Here is an 18687-nt window from a genome sequence, read left to right as displayed (position 1 = left end):
TCACATCTTCTGAAACTAGTGTTGTTTATTAATTCAGAGAAACTGTATGTACAATACTAACTGAAACCATCATTGCCAGTACACAAATTGTTACCATTCCAAGGAAATGTGTTCTAATAAATACAGTCTGTGCCGAGTTGTTGTCTATGCAGTGACAAAATAATAGCCCTCTGTCTTTCCATTGGTTCTCTACGTTAAAGCTTATTCTAAACATCCTGCCTGGTCCTGGCAAATAAAATTATTAAGGGGAGGGGTGGCACACAACGTTTTGCATGATGGTACTTTATATGTCAGCTGTGTCCCTGCTACACTGGAAAGGATCATCACTAGATCAGTGATGGGGAGCCTATAACACACGTCAAAGATGATATGCCATGACATTTTGGGTGTCATGCCAACGTTCAACAAAACTATTCTCAAAAGCACACCTGTTGGATGATTTTTGGAGGCTGTGGGCATTGCACAGAATGAGATGTGTTCTTGTACAGCTTCCGGATGCTCTTGAAGTCACACAAGAGGACCATGCTCTCCTGCTGCCTTTGAAAATTGTGTGAGAATGGAAGATGCTTTCATGCAATTTTTGGAGGCTAAGGGGGCTTTGCAAGAATGGGGTGTGTTCTCATGTAGCATCTGCAAGAGGTCTGTGATCTCACATGGCCTCTGGAGCTTACAAAAATTGTGTAAGAATGGGGTGTGCTTTGGCACAATTTTTGGAGACTACAGAGGGTATGGAAGAGCATTTTCTGAAGCTGCTTCAAAAATGAGGGCCTTGTGCAACCCAGAGCAGCCTCAGAGACACTGAAGGAGACTGTTAATAGAACAAGGATACTGCCTGAAGATAAGGGGTCTTTGGCAGATCCTGGGGAACACCGAGTTGGAGGACAGTGACACTATTGCTCAAGGCTCATGCACCTTGGGGAATGGCAAAAAACGGCCTTTTTCATTGGTAGTCATGGCAGTAGGGTTGAAGTCAAGGCTTGGTCCTCTAAATCAGTCCCCGCCTTAGTGCTGCTCAAGGTGACCTACAGTAAATGGCGGGAGTTTGTGAATTGTTTTTCTTTTGTTTGAGGAATGGTGACATGCCACTAGAGTGAAATATTTGACACATTAAACACAAAAGGTTCACCATCACTATTAATGTCCAATATTTTAATATTTTAACTTTCTGATTGTTTTAGATTGCTGTTTTATGACATTGTAAGTCACTTGCCAGTGAGATGGGCAGCATGTACATTCAATATATAAATAAATAACATTTCACTGTAATTGACAGATGTTTCATTTCCTTACATGGGAAAGAAATTGCATTGCTCTTGGAGTGTTGTAAGATAAGCTTTTATTGCACTTTTGCCTTCTCTCACTCAGAGAATCTTAGAAATAACTATGATAATATCCTGTGGTTTTTCTTCTCTTAAGGAAGAGGGAGCCCAATGGGTGCAGAATACCTATTAAGAAGGAGATGGATGTCTAGAAACATATTGGTTCACTTCAAATATTCTTTAACACTATCTGTGTCTAGAAGAAGCTAGATCTGAACCTTGCTCTTGTAGGAGATGACCAGGCTGAGCCAAGGCTGGGGTCAGATGTGTCATCACTCTTGAGTCTCTTTGCACCCACAAGAAATTTAAGTCCAACCCAACTTGAATTCCATTGACTCCTGTCTACCACCAACTCACTTTGACTGTTAGTAGTTCAGATTATTGCAGAGAGCTTTAGCATCCAATAAATCTATACATTCATTTGAACTGTCTGAACTCATGATTTCCTGTGCTTGACAACTCTAGCATGTTAGTTTGGGTCCTTAGTACCACAACAGAATGAAGTAGGGCATGCAAACCGGAGAATGGCTATTTTTGAGGCTAGGATTTTTGAAGCTGAGAAGTGTATTACCATTGTGACATCTTTTCTGCCTTTTTGCATTGGGTTGGCTTTGCCCATTAGTATAGCATGTCGAGCAGCAAACAGTTACTCAGTTCTCTTCTTTCACCTTCAGCAAGAGATTTTAAACCTGTCTTATTTCTAGCCCTAAAAATGATAGTATCAGCATACAGATAGTTTCACTACGTGACCACTCATTCATCAACTGTTCAGATTTACAGTGGTGTTGAATGTGGACATTTACAACCAGTCCTCAAAGTTGCGGTGGTTGCAGCATCCCCATGGTCACCTGATCACCATTTGCAACCTTCACTGCCACCTTCTGGCAAGGAAGAGCAATGGGGAAGCTGGTGGGAAGTCATGCTTGACATCCATGAATAACCACAACCAGCTTAATGATGCAACCAGAGCTGCCATAACTGCTGTTGTAAGTTGGTGCGGTCATGTGATTATTTTTTTTTGCTTTATGACCGTATTAATGATGGATTGCTGGTCATTAATTTAGCATTACCTGTATCGGGTATTTCTAATGTTTCCCAAGCAATTTTCATTCTTCTTTCCATTTCTTCTAATGCAGCATTAATTATTTTGCATTTAAGTTAGATAAGGAGCAATATACAGACTTTGCCCCCTTTGTCTAGCCCCTTTGGTATGGGTTCTGTACTCTGTTCTAGTTGTTGGTTCCTTAACATATTACAAATTCTTAATAGGCAGATGAAATGGTAACTCTGGCATGTAAATTATGAGAGATCTTAGGAGGAGTGAGTGAAGAATGCCAGGAGCATGCATCTAAATTATATACTCCCAGCAGAATTAGCCAATCTATGAAGGCTACCCATCTAAAGCAAGTATATAGACATAGTATGTGCTACAGATCATTTTAGTTACAATCAAGAGGCAGCATTTCATATTGATGGGATACTTATGTATTTTATCAAGCAAATCACTTGAATAAACAAGATAGATTAACAATGTAGTGCCTCTAGCTGGATGGCTTTCAAGATACTACTGAATAAGAGGTGTGGATCCAGATCTACAAAAACAAAATTATGAGAACTCTGAACCTAAGAAGCATCAACTAATCCTAATGTTAACCCTAAGTCTCAGTACTGTGGACTACACACATTGACATTTAGGCATTAAAGAACTGAATTAAAATGGGCATTCTGTTAGAAAATCGCACTGGAAAATAAGAAATGATGTTGCTTTTGTGGCAGAGCAAAGACAGAGCTTGGGTACAATACAGTCAATGGTCACATAATATTAAATAGAGTTTAACAATCTTTTACTAAGATGGTTGTCCAAGTAAATGTTTCAATCACTGATGGAGAAGGAGAAGGAGGACCGTACCCCTTGTTTAATTGGCAAATTTAATTTGAAAGGAGCAGAACATGCTAGTAAGATGTGCTGATTGTGATTAGAAAGTAAAATGTCTATTTTGAAAATAAGGAGGAAAACATAGTTGGCCTATATTAGGGCTTTTCAACCACTTTTAGGATATGGCAATATCCAAGTACCACCAGTCGTTTAGTAAGGTGTCAAAAACTTGATGACCAATAAAAAAAGGGAAAAAGTAATAAAGTACAGGTAGTCCTCAACTTACAACAATTCACTTAGTGACTGTTCAAAGTTACAATGGCACTGAAAAAAGTGCCCCCCAAGGCACAGCTGAGCAAGACACCTGCCTGCCTGACCGGCGGCGCTCTTCCTCCTGTCCAAGGTTTTCATAATTGTGAGCATTTCTGTTGAGTATTGGCAGTGGGGGTGGGGTGGGGGTGTTTGGTTTTTATTCCCCCCATCTTCTGGGTGGTTGCAGCAGGTTTTGGTCACTCCACATGACCATGGGACGCTGTGACCGTCATAAATATGAATCAGTTGCCAAGCATCTGAATGTAAATCACAAGACCCTGGAGATGCTGCAACATTCCAGCTGAATGGCGCTTCTGGGCTCAGCAGAAGCACCAGGATCAGCACCAAGCTCCAGTTGATCCTGGCACTTCTGCTGAGCCCTACAGCTCCAGCCATCTCTCTGCCACCGGTTCAGCTCATTCCCCTCCCCTGCTACCACTTTTCTAAGATTGTCGCTTACCACCTGCCAGGTGCCAATGTACCACAGGTGGTACCCGTACCACTGGTTGAAAAGCCCTGGCCTATATGGTTTAAGAAACCAAAATAAAGCAGAAAGATTTATCAGATTCGGCCCGTTCAATTATTTCTTAATTGCTAACACATTCTTCAATCAAAAGAACATCTAAGTACTTGGACATTAGCCAGAAACAGCAAATTGACTATATTATTGATACAAAGAGGTAGAGAGTTCAGTCTATAACAGCCAAGTCATTGCCAACAGCAGACTGTGGAAAAAAATGAGAACTACTCACGTGCAAGATCTGAATCAACTTAAAGAAGAAAAGCAAAATCAATGGGTTATATAACATCTTTAGCACATAACCACAATTTCAAGGAGAAGATCAAGAATTATTTTGAAGTCCTGAACTTTATTGATAAGAAATCAGTGGAATTGTAGAATATAATCAAAGATGTTGTTAAGGACACATGTGAAAAAAGGCTGTCAAAAACAAGAAACAGGAGAAGCCAATTTTTTGTGTTGATAGTACCTTACTCCATTAACTTTCTGTTCTATCCATCTAGAATCTAAAAGTATGTAACTCAGCCTTTCACAATCTGGTACAGTATATATACTAGGAGTCCAGAATTCTTAATCAGTATTGTCCTTGAAGAAGTTAGACACAGGTTAGGGCAAGCTAACTCTGACTTGAGCTTCACAAGGAATTTGCAGCAGCAAAACTTAGGATAAATTTGATTGCAAAGATCTGGGGTAGATACAATGTAAAAAGCATAGCATTTAATGAATGGATGAGATTAAGTGTTCTAAGCAAAGCAGCTCTGCTAGAAATTGACTAATAATACAGTATTGACTAAACCTCATTTATTCCAGTCATAATTAATTATTACCTTCAGAGCAATAGATAGGAGTGTTTTTTTTCCAGTAATTTCTAATATTTGTCCAATATTTGTCCAATCTCCTGTAATAGTACCTCAATATTCTTATAAAGAAGATACTGGTATTTAGCCTTCAGATTTCATGATTAAGTACTTTGGTGAGTAATTGAACATTTAAGATACAATATCATGTTCATAACAATCTATGATCACATCACTATATTTGCATACTATAGGATCTGAAGCCAATTTCATGACAATACTTGGTGAGATACGGTGTAAATCAAAATCAGATTTATGAGAATTGTTTGTATTTTCAAGTAACCCTGAATCATCTCATACTTCGTTTTAACTGTATAAATATATAGTCTGATTTATCAGGCCATGCAACATGAATCAGAGTTTTTGACTGAGACTTTGGTTTTCATGTAATTTTTTTAATGGGGCTTATGTCAACTCTACAATGAACCTGGCTGAAGCCATCTTGTTCGTTCTCAGTTGCCACAAGAAAGGGAGGGGGTGCGGAGTATTTTTGCTAGTCTAAACAATTCTGGGTCCCGTGGGAACCAAGGTCATTCTATTGGTTAGTTTAGAGGGTTGGGCGTTTTGCTAGAAAGCCTGTCAAATTATTCTATTGGGGAACCTTACCGATTATCTAGCACTGGGGTGGGAAGTCTGACTTTGTAATAGTGTAACTCTTTGGAGGGAATTTCAGACTTGGTTTCACTTTTGACCATGCTGATATTTTGTAACCAATAAACATGTTCTAGCCTTGGAGTTCTGATTTTGTTGGTCTTAGCATCGGAACCATAACACTTATGGTTTATGAACTTCAGTGAATTAATTTTGATGCTACAGAAGCAACAACAGTTGGTAGGAATAAGCTCCTGCCCTTGAAAGACATTGCAGACACTTTCCATTGGTGGACTGTCTTTCTGTCTGTCGTCCTGGGTTCAATTCTCTCAAGGCAATTGTTTCAAATTATTTGTGATGCTCCAGCATAAGTGGCTTCCAATTTTTGATTTGCTCCTAATCCCTCCAAATTAAGGTCACTTGGAGCCTTGCATGAGTGGAGTAGAACTACTCATCATCATGTTTATGTAAGCTCAAAGAAAACGTTGAAACTTTTTAAAATGTTCAGTCTGAGGCTCAAGAAAGATATCACAATGTGCCCCTCAGAACTCTGCCTGGCTAGAGACTCTGAGACACAACCAAGAAGGCACCATTGAACCCAGGGTGTCCAACCTTGGCAACTTTAAGACCTGTGGATTTCAACTGCTTGATAACTTAAAGACCTGTGGACTTCAACTTCCAGAAGTCCCCAGCCAGTCTGGCTGGGCAATTCTGAGAGTTGAAGTTCACAAGTCTTAAAGTTGCTAAATTGGACACCCCTGATCTAACTATGGCATAAACATGCCGTAACCATCTCTTGCTTTCTGTCTCTGCCATGTCCCATGACATTGCCTTCCTCTGAGCATTGCTGTTGGAATCTTTAGTATTTGCATGCCTGTATTTTTTCTGATGCTGCACAGTGAGGAAGTCTGAGTTTCTCTATAGAAAATAACAACAACCCTCCTCAATAGTATGCACAGAAATATTTTAGCATCTTTCTTTCTTTCTTTCTTTCTTTCTTTCTTTCTTTCTTTCTTTCTTTCTTTCAATGGATGCTAAGAAATCAGTAGAGCAGTGAGTCTCAAGCATTTTAAATCCCCCCCTCTTCCCAACTTTCCCCATCCTTCAACTCACTGGGTGGTCTTGGAGTCAACACCGTTCAGCTTCAGCTCCTATTTATAAAATGGGAGCATAATTAGCAATCTATCTCATTGGGGTGCTATGAATGAGATAATGGCATAAAGCATCTTTCACCTCAAGAAAGTTCCAAGTGACAAACAGCCGCAATATTAAAGAAGAATGCCATTTTTGTTACAACGAAGAAGGTGGAGGGATCAACTCAGAAACTGAAAGAAGGATGGATCTGCAAATTGCAAAAGAAGAGGCTGCTGCAACAAAGACTTTTCATACACAATGAAGTGCAGCATCAGCCCTCCATTAAAAAAAACACAACACTCTCTTTTTAGGAGAAAGTGGGGGAGAATCCCTTCATTCTTTATAAATAGTCAGTTTGTGCGCCACATCTGGTCCCTGAGCAGTCATGGATGGATGTTTTGTTATCTTAAAGATGTCATTTGTCTTTTCCAAATCTGTATGCACTTTCCAAATCAGTCATGCAAAAATGTGGATTGCAAGCAGCCGACTTTTCGGCTTTTAAAAGACCCCAGGAAATTACTGTTGAATGAGTGGTTAGAAAGCTTCAGCAAGAAATTGTAGCAGAGAGAAACTCTTTGGCTTTGCTTCTTATCTAGTAGTCCCAGTTCTGCCTCTTGAACGTCTTATTATTATTTTTATATTTGCAAGCAGTAGATCTCTCAAATGGCTCAGGGCAAAAGAAATGCTCTGAAAAGATTCTGATGAAATCATTTCTCTTTGCAAATCCATAAAAAAAACCACCTTGGCCTCCTTATCAATGGAAATGTTTAAAGAGGGTGCAGAAGTCACTGAATTATGATGTGCTTGTTTTAATGAAATTCCACCCCTGCTGAGAAGTAGCCTGCAGATTTTCCATATTTCAGCATGGGAAAAGTTTGATGCTTTCCTGCTGATGCCAAGAGTTAATTGAAAACATTTCAGGATAACTTCAGCTCCGGGGGCCACCAGTTCCATTCCTTCATTATTCTTAACAATACTAGAGGAATAATATAATTATTAATTGGCATGTTGCATGATTTTAAAGTCGCAATGCATTTTTGAAACTCTGACTTTCAGGCCTTGGTCCCCCAACCAACCTGATAACTGAAACAAATCAGAGATTGGAAAGTTTTAAGATAAATCTAATTATTAAATATGCCCTGCACTTGTCTTTCACACAAGTCAATGGGTCATGCTAATTTTTTTAAATGCCATTATCTTCATAGTTTTTCTGAATGTTTTTATTACAAGACCAAATGCTATTAAGGACTTTTTATTGTCAGTGCATAATCTTTTCAACTGTACAAGAACTTGCAAAATATTTTTTACACTGGGAACACACTGAAGTAATTTAATACTTAACACAATAAAAAATGACTATTGTTAATACACCCAGTGAAAAGAAATAGTTGTAATTAGAAATTCAAAAATCAATTTTAAAATTAGATATTTTACATGTTTGGTGTTAGTGTTTGGGGGAAAAAAAACTACTGTATTTTTCCCACTATGCAAAATAATTTATTCTCAGCTGCTATGTTAGCTATGTCTTATCTCCCAAGGCAAGTTGTTTGTATTTTAATTTACTAGCATCCTTTCTCTGTTTTATTTCTTTATGATTTGGCCTCATGACACTTTCACTCCTCTCTTTGTTATCTTGCCAACTCAAATGAGAAGAATCAAATAAGTTGTGAACTGCTGGGCTAAACTTTACAGAAATAATCATGATTTTTCATAGTTTAAGAACCAAAAAGACCATAATAAATATATGTGCAATCATTACTTCCAGATGTAGAATAATCTTCTCCATTCTCCAAACTGGTGCCTTCCAGATGTGTTTGATTTCAATTTCCAGAATACCTCACTGAGCAAGACTCAGATCTACTTATAGCTTTCTAGGACATTTACAGATCTGGTGACTGAGGAAAACTATTCTACTGCTTTTTCAGAGAATTTTAATGTGAAACAAAGAAACCCATATTCATGAATCTGAACAGATGATAAGTGAATCATATTAATAATTGTTATTATGTTTGGGATTGCAACATTCAGAAAGAAAGATTTTTCGTTATTACAATTTGGTTTCCAATATGATAATTTGTATAAATGATCAATCCATAAATTTCCCTCCCCATCATTTTTTTCAGAAGTCCGATCTAAATCTTTATGAACTCTAAAGCTTCCTCTTTCCATTATGAGTTCAAGATGGACAGTGATTAATATTTATATGTTACTTATATATAAGGGTGCAGGTTTATACATATGTTGTATATAGTATGTTTAAATGTGTGTTATGTATGTGTACACTTTGAGAGCAAACAACTACATTTCATTTTTAATATGTGTCATTTTGCCCACAATAAAAAATGGCAATAATATCTACTGTTATTTCAGCCAGCAATTACTCTTCAGCGGGTGTGAATGTTCCATTTAATTAACACAGCCCATAACTGTTGATTGGTCTATTATTTATGAATCAGATTAGTTTCCAATAGCTGTCCCAGCAATGGGAGAACTTACATAACACTGGCAATGGTTTGCATTGCATGTCAGTTATGACTTGCATGGAATACAAGTGGGTGTCCTAACAGCCAACTTTACCAGAAAAGCATTCCATTCTAATGTTATACAAAGGGATCACAGACATGAAGGTGAGGTGTTTTGTGCAAAATATAAGTTGTTTCTCGAATATTCCATTCTATCCCAGTTACCTGTTTTCAAAGGATAGCCAGAATTCTAAATGTTTGTTCTAGTAGGACAGGGGTCCCCAACCCCTGGTCCGTGGACCAGTAACGGTCCACAGCATACCAGCAACTCGACCACACAAACAAATGAAGCCCCATTCACGGGATACAGGCAGCACACAAAACTATGCCCCCTCCAGTCTGTGGAAAAACCTCTCTCCACAGAACCATTCCCTGGTGCCCAAAAGGTTGGAGGCTGCTGTAGTAGGCGAACCAGTTTGGTCTAGTGGTTAAGGCACCAGGCTAGAAAGCAGGCAACCATGAATTTTAGTCCTATCTTAGGCATGAATGTCTTTGAGCCTGTCACTTTCTCTTAGCACATTTTACCTCATAGGATTGTTGTTGGGAAAATAGGTGGAGGAATGTTTGCTGTCTTAAGTTAATTATAAAAATAATAAAGGCATGATAAAAACAATCCTTAAAAACCTCCTCAACTTTTACTTTAAAGGAAAGAGGGAATATTCAGGCTACTTGATCATTTTTGTTGCTTTTTCTATAACTTCTTTCATTTCTTCTCTTTGAATGAATCAGCTATAACTTTGTAAGGAGTTTTAAATATGTCTCTTCCATGGGAGTCCGGCAAGGCTATATACTGTCGCCCTGCCTATTTAACTTATATGCAGAACACATCATGAGAAAGGCAGGGCTAGATGAATCAAAAGTTGGAATTAAGATTGCCGGGAGAAATATCAACAACCTAAGATATGCAGATGATACCACTCTAATGGCAGAAAGTGAAGAGGAACTAAAGAGCCTCTTGATGCGGGTGAAGAAGGAGAGTGCAAAAGTTGGCTTGAAACTCAACATTAAGAAAACCAAAATCATGGCATCCGGCCCTCTCAATTCCTGGCAAATAGATGGGGAAGAAATGGAGGTAGTGACAGATTTTATTTTTCTGGGCTCCAAGATCACCTCAGATGGGGACTGCAGCCAAGAAATTAAAAGACGCTTGCTCCTGGGGAGGAAAGCTATGGCAAATCTAAACAGCATTCTAAAAAGCAGAGACATCACCCTGCCAACAAAAGTGCGTATAGTCCAGGCCATGGTTTTCCCAGTTGCAATGTATGGCTGTGAAAGTTGGACCATAAGAAAGGCTGAGCGCCAAAGAATTGAGGCCTTTGAACTATGGTGCTGGAGAAGACTCCTGCGAGTCCCTTGGACTGCAAGGCGTTCAAACCGGTCAGTCCTAGAAGAGATCAACCCCGACTGCTCTTTAGAAGGCCAGATCCTGAAGTTGAAACTCAAGTACTTTGGCCACCTAATGAGAAGGAAGGATTCACTGGAGAAGAGCCTAATGCTGGGAAAGATTGAGGGCAATAGAAGAAGGGGACGACAGAGAATGAGATGGCTGGATGGAGTCACTGAAGCAGTAGGTGTGAATTTAAATGGACTCCAGAAGATGGTAGAGGACAGGAAGACCTGGAGGAACGTTGTCCATGGGGTCACGATGGGTCAAACACGACTTCGCAATTAACAACAACAACACTTCCATGGATTTATCAAATGACAGGATCTTAGCTGTGTTCATTTCCTGTCTCCTCCTGTTCGAAGTTTGGTTTCTTATAATTCCCTCTTGAAGTGAGAAAAATGGAATAAACAAAGTTTGTGTTATAAACTTGCAATAACACAGACAGGCAAGTGAAATCACATATTCCTGAAGGTATCATGCAAATGATGCAAAATATCATTTATGTCAGCCACATCCTGTCATTGTGAAGTTGTGAATACATATTACATTATAACATTCAAACAATAACACAGTGATTGTGATAACATAGAAGTTGTCACACTTCTGCTCCTAAAAGATTGGCTCCTCTTCTTTATGACATTAAGAAATCCAAACAATAAATAAAATGTATTCATTCATTGCTACGAATGCAATTTTATTTCTGTCTGGATCTTAGTGAGGTAGGGTGGCCATTACAGATAGATGACTTATGACTGGTCATTTAGCCAACATTCACATTTTGGATCTTCAAAAGCTATTTATGACCCAATTTCAAAGTTATGACAGCTACACTCCCTCCCATAGTCATGGGAAGCACTTGGCAACCAGCTCACCCTTACACCCATTTACAGCATCCCGTGGTCATGTGACCATGATTTTCAATGTTTTTTTGCCAATAGTCAACATTTATTGCTGGTTTCTGGCAATTCCCCCCCCCCCATCTGATTGGTACAATTAAATTGCTAAACAATCGCTGCATTCATTTAGTGGCTATTATCTTTGCTTAATCGCTGCCCAAAAATATATATGCTAAATCAGGTATGCCCATGTGGTGATCCACCTAAGGACCACAATGATTTACAATTGTAATTGTGGGCCAATTACAGTCAAAATCAAGGACTATTTGTAAAATTCCCTTAAAAAATGGGATGCAAATTAAAGGACTGTGATGAAGATTTAACAATGAAATGTAACTCTAGGTTAAAAAAAAGACCTGTAAATATAAATGGCAGTAAATGTATAACAATTGCCTCTCCACCCACCCACAAACACATACATACCCACGCACATTTTTCTCACAAGCCTATAAACAACTTTCCCTTTTCCTTCAGTTATGAAAATACTTAAAATTGGTCCTGAACATGCTGCTAGCCACATCTCCAGCTCTTCATACTTTTCTATTATTCATTTTGATCTATCTATGTAAAGATTTCAAGCACTCAGTTGAAAGTACTTTCATTTTCCTCTGATCTGAAACAAATGCTTTCCATGAATCTTGAAAAACTACAAACGTTCATATCTTTAGTGCATTTCTCAGAAAGATATTCCTACAAAGGTGTATAATGAAATAATGAAGTTACAACATAATGTTGTTATGGCTCCTTGTATAGACATCACAAGGGACATCTATGATAGCAACAGATTTGGTTTTCTAGAGCAGAGGTCCCCAACCTTTTGGGCACTAAGGACCGGTTACGTGGAGAGAGGTTTTTCCACAGACTGGAGGGTGCATGGTTTTATGTGCTGCCTGCATCCCGTGGATGGGGCTTTGCTTGTTTGTGCAGCCCGGTTGCTGGCATGGTGCAGTCCAGTACCGGTCCATAGACCGGGGGTTGGGAACCCCTGTTCTAAAGAATATGTGCAGCTAAGGTGAGATGTTTCTCTTGCCTTAACTGCACACATTCTTATTATTTTGCACGGCTTTTACCAAAAGTTGAGAATACCTAACTCAGAATATCAATCTCTCCCAAAATGTTCAGCTATATTGTATTTTAAATGACCTCTCCACAACAATTTATTTTTTTAGATTGGAATGTATTGTGCTTCTTTAATGAAGAATTCTGAAAATATCAAAGCATTCCATCTAAAAGAATAAGCATGGAAATATTCACTCAGTACTAATGCCCTGGAAAGTTTTTTGGCACCACAAATTCTGGAATTTCAACATTCTGGATACCAAGAAAGAAAGAACAGTGGACTCTCAGATAAATTTGGTGTGAAGGAAAGCAATTATAAATATCTGTCTTAGTTTACATCAAAAGAAATTTGGAGTAATTTTGCTTTGAATTATTTATTATTATTATTTTTTACATGAAATCAGCTTGGAAAAAACTGAATTGATATTTATTTATTTGTATTACAGATAGTCCTAAACCTAAGGCCATAATTGAGCCCACAATTTTGGCCATGTGATGGTCATAAAGTGGGTCATCCCATCACCAGAACCAGTTTTATAACCCTTTTTGCAGTGATTTTAAAGTGAACAGTCACTAAGTGCACACCATTGTTGTTAAGAGAACCCATTGATTACTATGGGGCATTTTTTTTCTGGAAACCAGTAATAAATGCTGGTTTCCAGCAAAAGTATTGTAAATCAAGGTCATGTGACTGGGAGAGCAAACAACCATAAATGCCGGCCAGTTGCTGAGTAGCCAAAATGTAGTCACGTAACTGCAGAAAATTGAATCCAGGTCTTAAGTAGCTTTTGCAGGATTTGTTGTAATTTTGAACAGTCCCTAAGTGACCAGTCATAAGTCAGGACTACCTTTACTCAAACTTAGTTCTGAATTCATCATTACTCACTTAGAGCAGGGGTCCCCAAACCCTGATCCTTGGACCAGTACCGGGCCACGGCATGCCAGTAACTGGTCCGCACAAACAAGCAAAGCCCCATCCGCGGGATCCAGGCAGCACACAAAACCACGCATCCTCCGGTCCGTGAAAAAAACCTCTCTCCACGGAACTGGTCCCTGGTGCCAAAAGGTTGGGGACTTCTGACCTAGAGAATATACTATTATGATTTGAATGTTTTTCTCTTTTCATCTATTTCTGACTTCTTTAGAATTTTCTTTATAGTAACTATAAATGTAAATTCTCCCAGAAGACATCTGTTACTAAGTGCATAGGTTTGTATGCCTTCATCTCACTTCTATGGTCTTTTTAGTTTATTTTATGTTTTCAATACCATTTCCAAATTGTTTTAAACATTGTTTATTTATTTATTTCTTCTTAGTATTCTTACCTTTCTACTTTTCTACCTTGTGAAGTCAGAAGTCCTTTCTATTTTTGACTTCAAAGTACCTTACTGTTTTGTGTTGAAACATCTCATTTTAAGAAGTATTGCTAAGTTTGTGACATAATGCTTCCCAGATTCATTATCTCACAGTCTTGCTATCCAAAGATACAATACTTAGTTACACGGAATCATATGAATCCGCTAAATCTTTGCATAGGTAAGCAATATGTCACCAAGCATTGCCTCTTCTTTCAAGAAACCATATCTCATCATAGAATCTTGCATGATCTGTTCATTGAAATAGGATATATGCCATCTGTAGTCCATGTATTGTGAATTACAACACATTACAACACATTATTTATTGGGGGTTGGATTAGAAGACCTCCAAGGTCCTTTCCAACTCTGATATTTTATATTCTATGAATTGTGATACTTCTACATTATTCTGCATTTTCATAGATGATCCCTAGATCAACTGAACTGAAGTTATGTCCATAAAGCTGTTCTCTTACTGAACTTTTTCAAGAATACAAGCAGTGTCATTCTCAATATATTACAATTTATCTTAGTTAGTTCCTGTTCCCTACAGATTTTATCTACCTGCCTTTGGGAAGTCAACGAAATATTTTCCCTTAGGGCATAAGAAACAGAAAATATCTGTTTCCTACTGTTGTTCACTAAAGTGGATAAGCAAGAGTTATGCTTCTGATGTATTTTATTACTATCACAACTAAAGCAATGCTAACTCATCTTCAGTAAATTGATCTAATCTTTTGAAGTAATCTAAGTTAATGATCATAATTATAGCTTATCAAAATGAATTACAGAGAGTTTTATTATCCAATGTATCAAAAAGATTTCCTTTCATATTTTTCCTGAATCTACCACTGTTGTTGACCTTTTTCTTATATTTTAGCATAATCAAGAGTAAATACATTTTCTTAATTTTTCATTTGTTGCATATGTATTATTTTCCTGTGACACTACTGTTTAATTTTCGGAGTCATCATAGATATATCATGATCTCTACCTCTTCATGTAAAGGATTTCTCAAAATTATTTTATTGTTTTTATGTATATTGTCCTTCACTCAAGAATATCAGGAATTACAGACAAATAAAATACATGTTTTATTTTTTTTTAAATTGCACTGTTTCTTCTTTCTCCTCCTCCTCTTACTCCTCCTCCTGCTCCCTTAAAAATCTACTTGACTTTTCATTAGTTTCAAGCATGTAAATCAGGTTGTTTATAGGCTTGCTCTATCAGGTCTACATATCTATAAAGTGTATGGATTTTTAATTTTTCAGTCAGTTCTCTGTGCCTTTGGATCCATAGCAAATGCAAATAAAAGGATCAGTTTCATATTATATTTGATCACATGGTATCTCTTCTATGGTTGTCCATTCCCTTAGTAAAGTCTTTTGGAGGTAAGCCTCCAAAAATATTAGCTGAGGCAAGTTTTCCAGAAACCAAATCTTTCCCACATCCTTCCCTGCAGTTCCTCTTTAAGAGGTGTCAGCATGGCTGAAAGAATGAAGTGGCTCCACATTGTTTGCCTGAACTATTATGTGCTTAACATTTCCATGACAAAAGTGCCACTCGACTTCTCCCCGATTAATGCAGCTTGAGGGCTCTTGTCCTCCTTTAATAAAACGTTGTTGAAATCATTTATTTAGAGTCCCTGGTTACTACTGGGAGAATGACCATCTTTGTGCCAAAATATAGTGTATACAGTTCACTATTTTGTAGTAGATCATTCCATTATTTGAGAAATTGATTAAATGGATGCCTTAGAAAGTATTTATGCTAATACTGCATCACTTTTGTCAGTGTGAGGCTTTTCAACTGTCTGCTCCATCCAATACCTCAAGTAAAATACAGTAGGCCTACATTCACATATGCAACAGTTTAATTTTTTCTTTTTATCCTATGTTAGGTTTTATGTTAACTTCTTCTCTTCTGCAGTATAGGTACATACACAGAATTATTTTCTCCTATTTTCTTCTTTATGATTTACCTGATCCTGTATTCCGCTATAGGGAAAAGACTTATTTAAACATTCTGTCTAGCAATGATGTACTCAACTCAACACACACACACACACACACACACACACACACACACACACATGAAATCATAAAAGACTTCCTGAAACTGCCCAAAGCCCATTTTTGAAATTTTCCCAGCTTGGTTACCAGATTGCTGAACATAAGAATGCAATTAAACTTAGGCCATTATTTAATCACAAACTCCCATTTAAGGTAGTTTATGTTGTTTGAAATGAAGAAAATAAACGATAGTGTTAAAATGTAGTAGTCAGTGCCACTACATATTTTTCTAGTGTAAATATGCAAATATATGCAAATATACCATATTTACATCTAAAATGAGGAATATTTTTAGCATTTCGAGAACATAAGAATTAGGATACTCAGTTTCACATAGGATGCAGTAGAATCAGAATTTTAAAAAACGTAATTCTAGAGAAGCATCAAATCCAGTTTCAAGCTACCTATATACTGTTATCTACCTATAATATAAGGGCAGTTTGAAATATAAAATCTGTTTCTCATTCCACATTGTATGTGATTTTGAAAGGAATTGATCTTCTCCATTTTTTAAGTCTTACTGTAAAGTCTCCGATTCTTGTCAGCTGCCTAGAGTCATTGAGAATTGGGGGCATATAAATTTAATAAATTATTATTATTAATCTTACCACTCGGAAATAAGTTGGTTAAGACAGTTTGCTTTACTTGTCAGCCATTTCATTTGCACTTATTTTCAGGTGATCCATGCTTGCCCACATACACTTTTATATATTGTTAAAAATAAACAGAGACCTTATGTTATATCCATTGTGCTTGTGTACAAAAGCCTCACAGTGCTCTTGGGTGATCAGTGAAGCTTGAATCTGCTTCTATTTACTGTATGGTCACTGTCAGTTCAATGAACTGCCTTCTTATTCTCCACCATTGTCTCACACTCCCTTAAACATTTGTCACTGAAGTGCCTCCAAAGACAAATAAACTGTCACTGAGAATTCAAATCTGGTAACTTGGAAGAAAAGGGGCACAAGGGTATCTAGTGGATTATTTTACATGAAATGGGGAGGGGGGAAGTATTAAGAGAGACAGGGGAGAGATGAAGCATTCTTTGCCCCCACTCATTTTGTCATGGTGGGTCAAAGCTTGTAAATATTTCAGAAATCTTGTAAACTTCAAAGAAGTCAGGGCTGTATTTGTTTCTCAAGTATCCTTTGAGGCACATCCTGTTTTGGGCAAATCTCACCTGCTGGATAGGATAGCATTGAACTGTTGGTTGGTCAAGGTAATAAAACTCTTAGAAATTAACTCATGGAAATTGAACGGGCTGAGAGAAATAGAAGCAAATCTTCAGTAGAAAAGTGCATTTTTTTCTTATTATTCTTCCCTCTTATTTTTATTTATTCTCAGTATTATAAAGTCATCATCTATAAATGTCTCAAAGTAATTAACAAGGAAATTGACCATGATAGATATAAATATCTATAGAATGATCATCTTATCCATTTGATGAGCTCCAGATGTGCTAGACTTCACAATTACTAATTGTCAGCCTAATTCTCAGCCATTAGAATCAGCCATGCAGACTGAAAATTGTGGGAATAACATCCAATACATCTGGAAAGCACCAGGTTGATTCCAACAGATTTTGGGGTAAAGACATTCAATAATCAATTAGGATCCTTTTTCTCTATGGAGCTCAACTCTGGTTGGTTTTTATTTTAAAAAAAGTTGTAAAGAATACATTTATTTAGAATCCTCATTCCAGGTGTCATGGCATCTACTTTTGACAGGAATTTCTCAAATTAGGACTAACTAGGAAATTCTAGTTCCTGTACTAGGAAATAATTATGTTCCCCAATGTATATTTCTCTTTGAGGAAAATCTATGGCCCAAACAGATTTCCACACTTCTTTCCCAAGAGTATAACTAATGGGTAGCTATTACCTCAGATCAAACATCAAAGTTGACTTAAAAATATCTCATTTCCTGTGACTGAATTAAGAAAAGTATTTAAGTTTATCCTGAAGACTAGAAACTCAGTATATGTAAGTGGAGCTTTTTATTTTAATGTCAGGTTCAATGAATTAATGAAAAACAGCATATATTTTTTTAAATGATGTGGTGCATTGTGGTGGAAATAGTAAATTTACAATTTTGTTAACTGCTTTTAACAGTTAGGTTTGATGGTTTTCACACACCAAAAAAATGTTATCTAAGAAAGCATAACAGTTCTTGCTGATCTTTCTTCCTCAGCAGTCAAGGTTTATTTGTTGCAGCTTTTAATCTTTTGACTTGTCTTCCAATCACAGCATTGAAAAAGAAGTTTTAAATAAACAGCAGGGATACAAGATAAATAAACTTTTTTTTAAGCAAGTGCCTAGCTTGGCACAGTTCAAACGCAATCCCCTGAGGACCAAGCTCTCTCTTTTGTGTTAATGTTTAAAAGATTTTCAAATGCTGAGAGTTTATTCTTACTGCAAACATTTCTATTTACAAGGTCAAGTGTATCAGCACTCGAGACAGCTTAAGAGTGTAATTATTTATCTAAGGGTGTTTGAGTGTAGATCAGTAGCTCTGGCAGAAAACCAGCCTTCAGAGGGCTGCAAAACAACTGCTAAGGCCAGTGTAAGACACAGGCTTGTCATTGTTGGTCACCCATGCTTCATTATATCTGCTCTCTCCTGCATGAAAGGAAGGTGAGCTGGTTTGCAAAGTGCCTCCAATTCACCAATCTAAATGTGTTAAGTACTTGACTATGGATTTGGTACTTAGATACAAACAAAGGCTTTCCTATGAATTGCCATCAACAAAAATGATGTATTTCAGTGAAAAAGCTGGGACACAGCA

This window comes from Crotalus tigris, unplaced genomic scaffold, assembly GCF_016545835.1.
Source record: "Crotalus tigris isolate CLP2741 ecotype Arizona unplaced genomic scaffold, ASM1654583v1 scf7180000017881.257975618366:2651188, whole genome shotgun sequence".
NCBI lineage: Eukaryota > Metazoa > Chordata > Lepidosauria > Squamata > Viperidae > Crotalus > Crotalus tigris.
The sequence above is the reverse complement of the archived record's forward strand: the minus strand, read 5'-3'. Positions refer to the sequence as shown.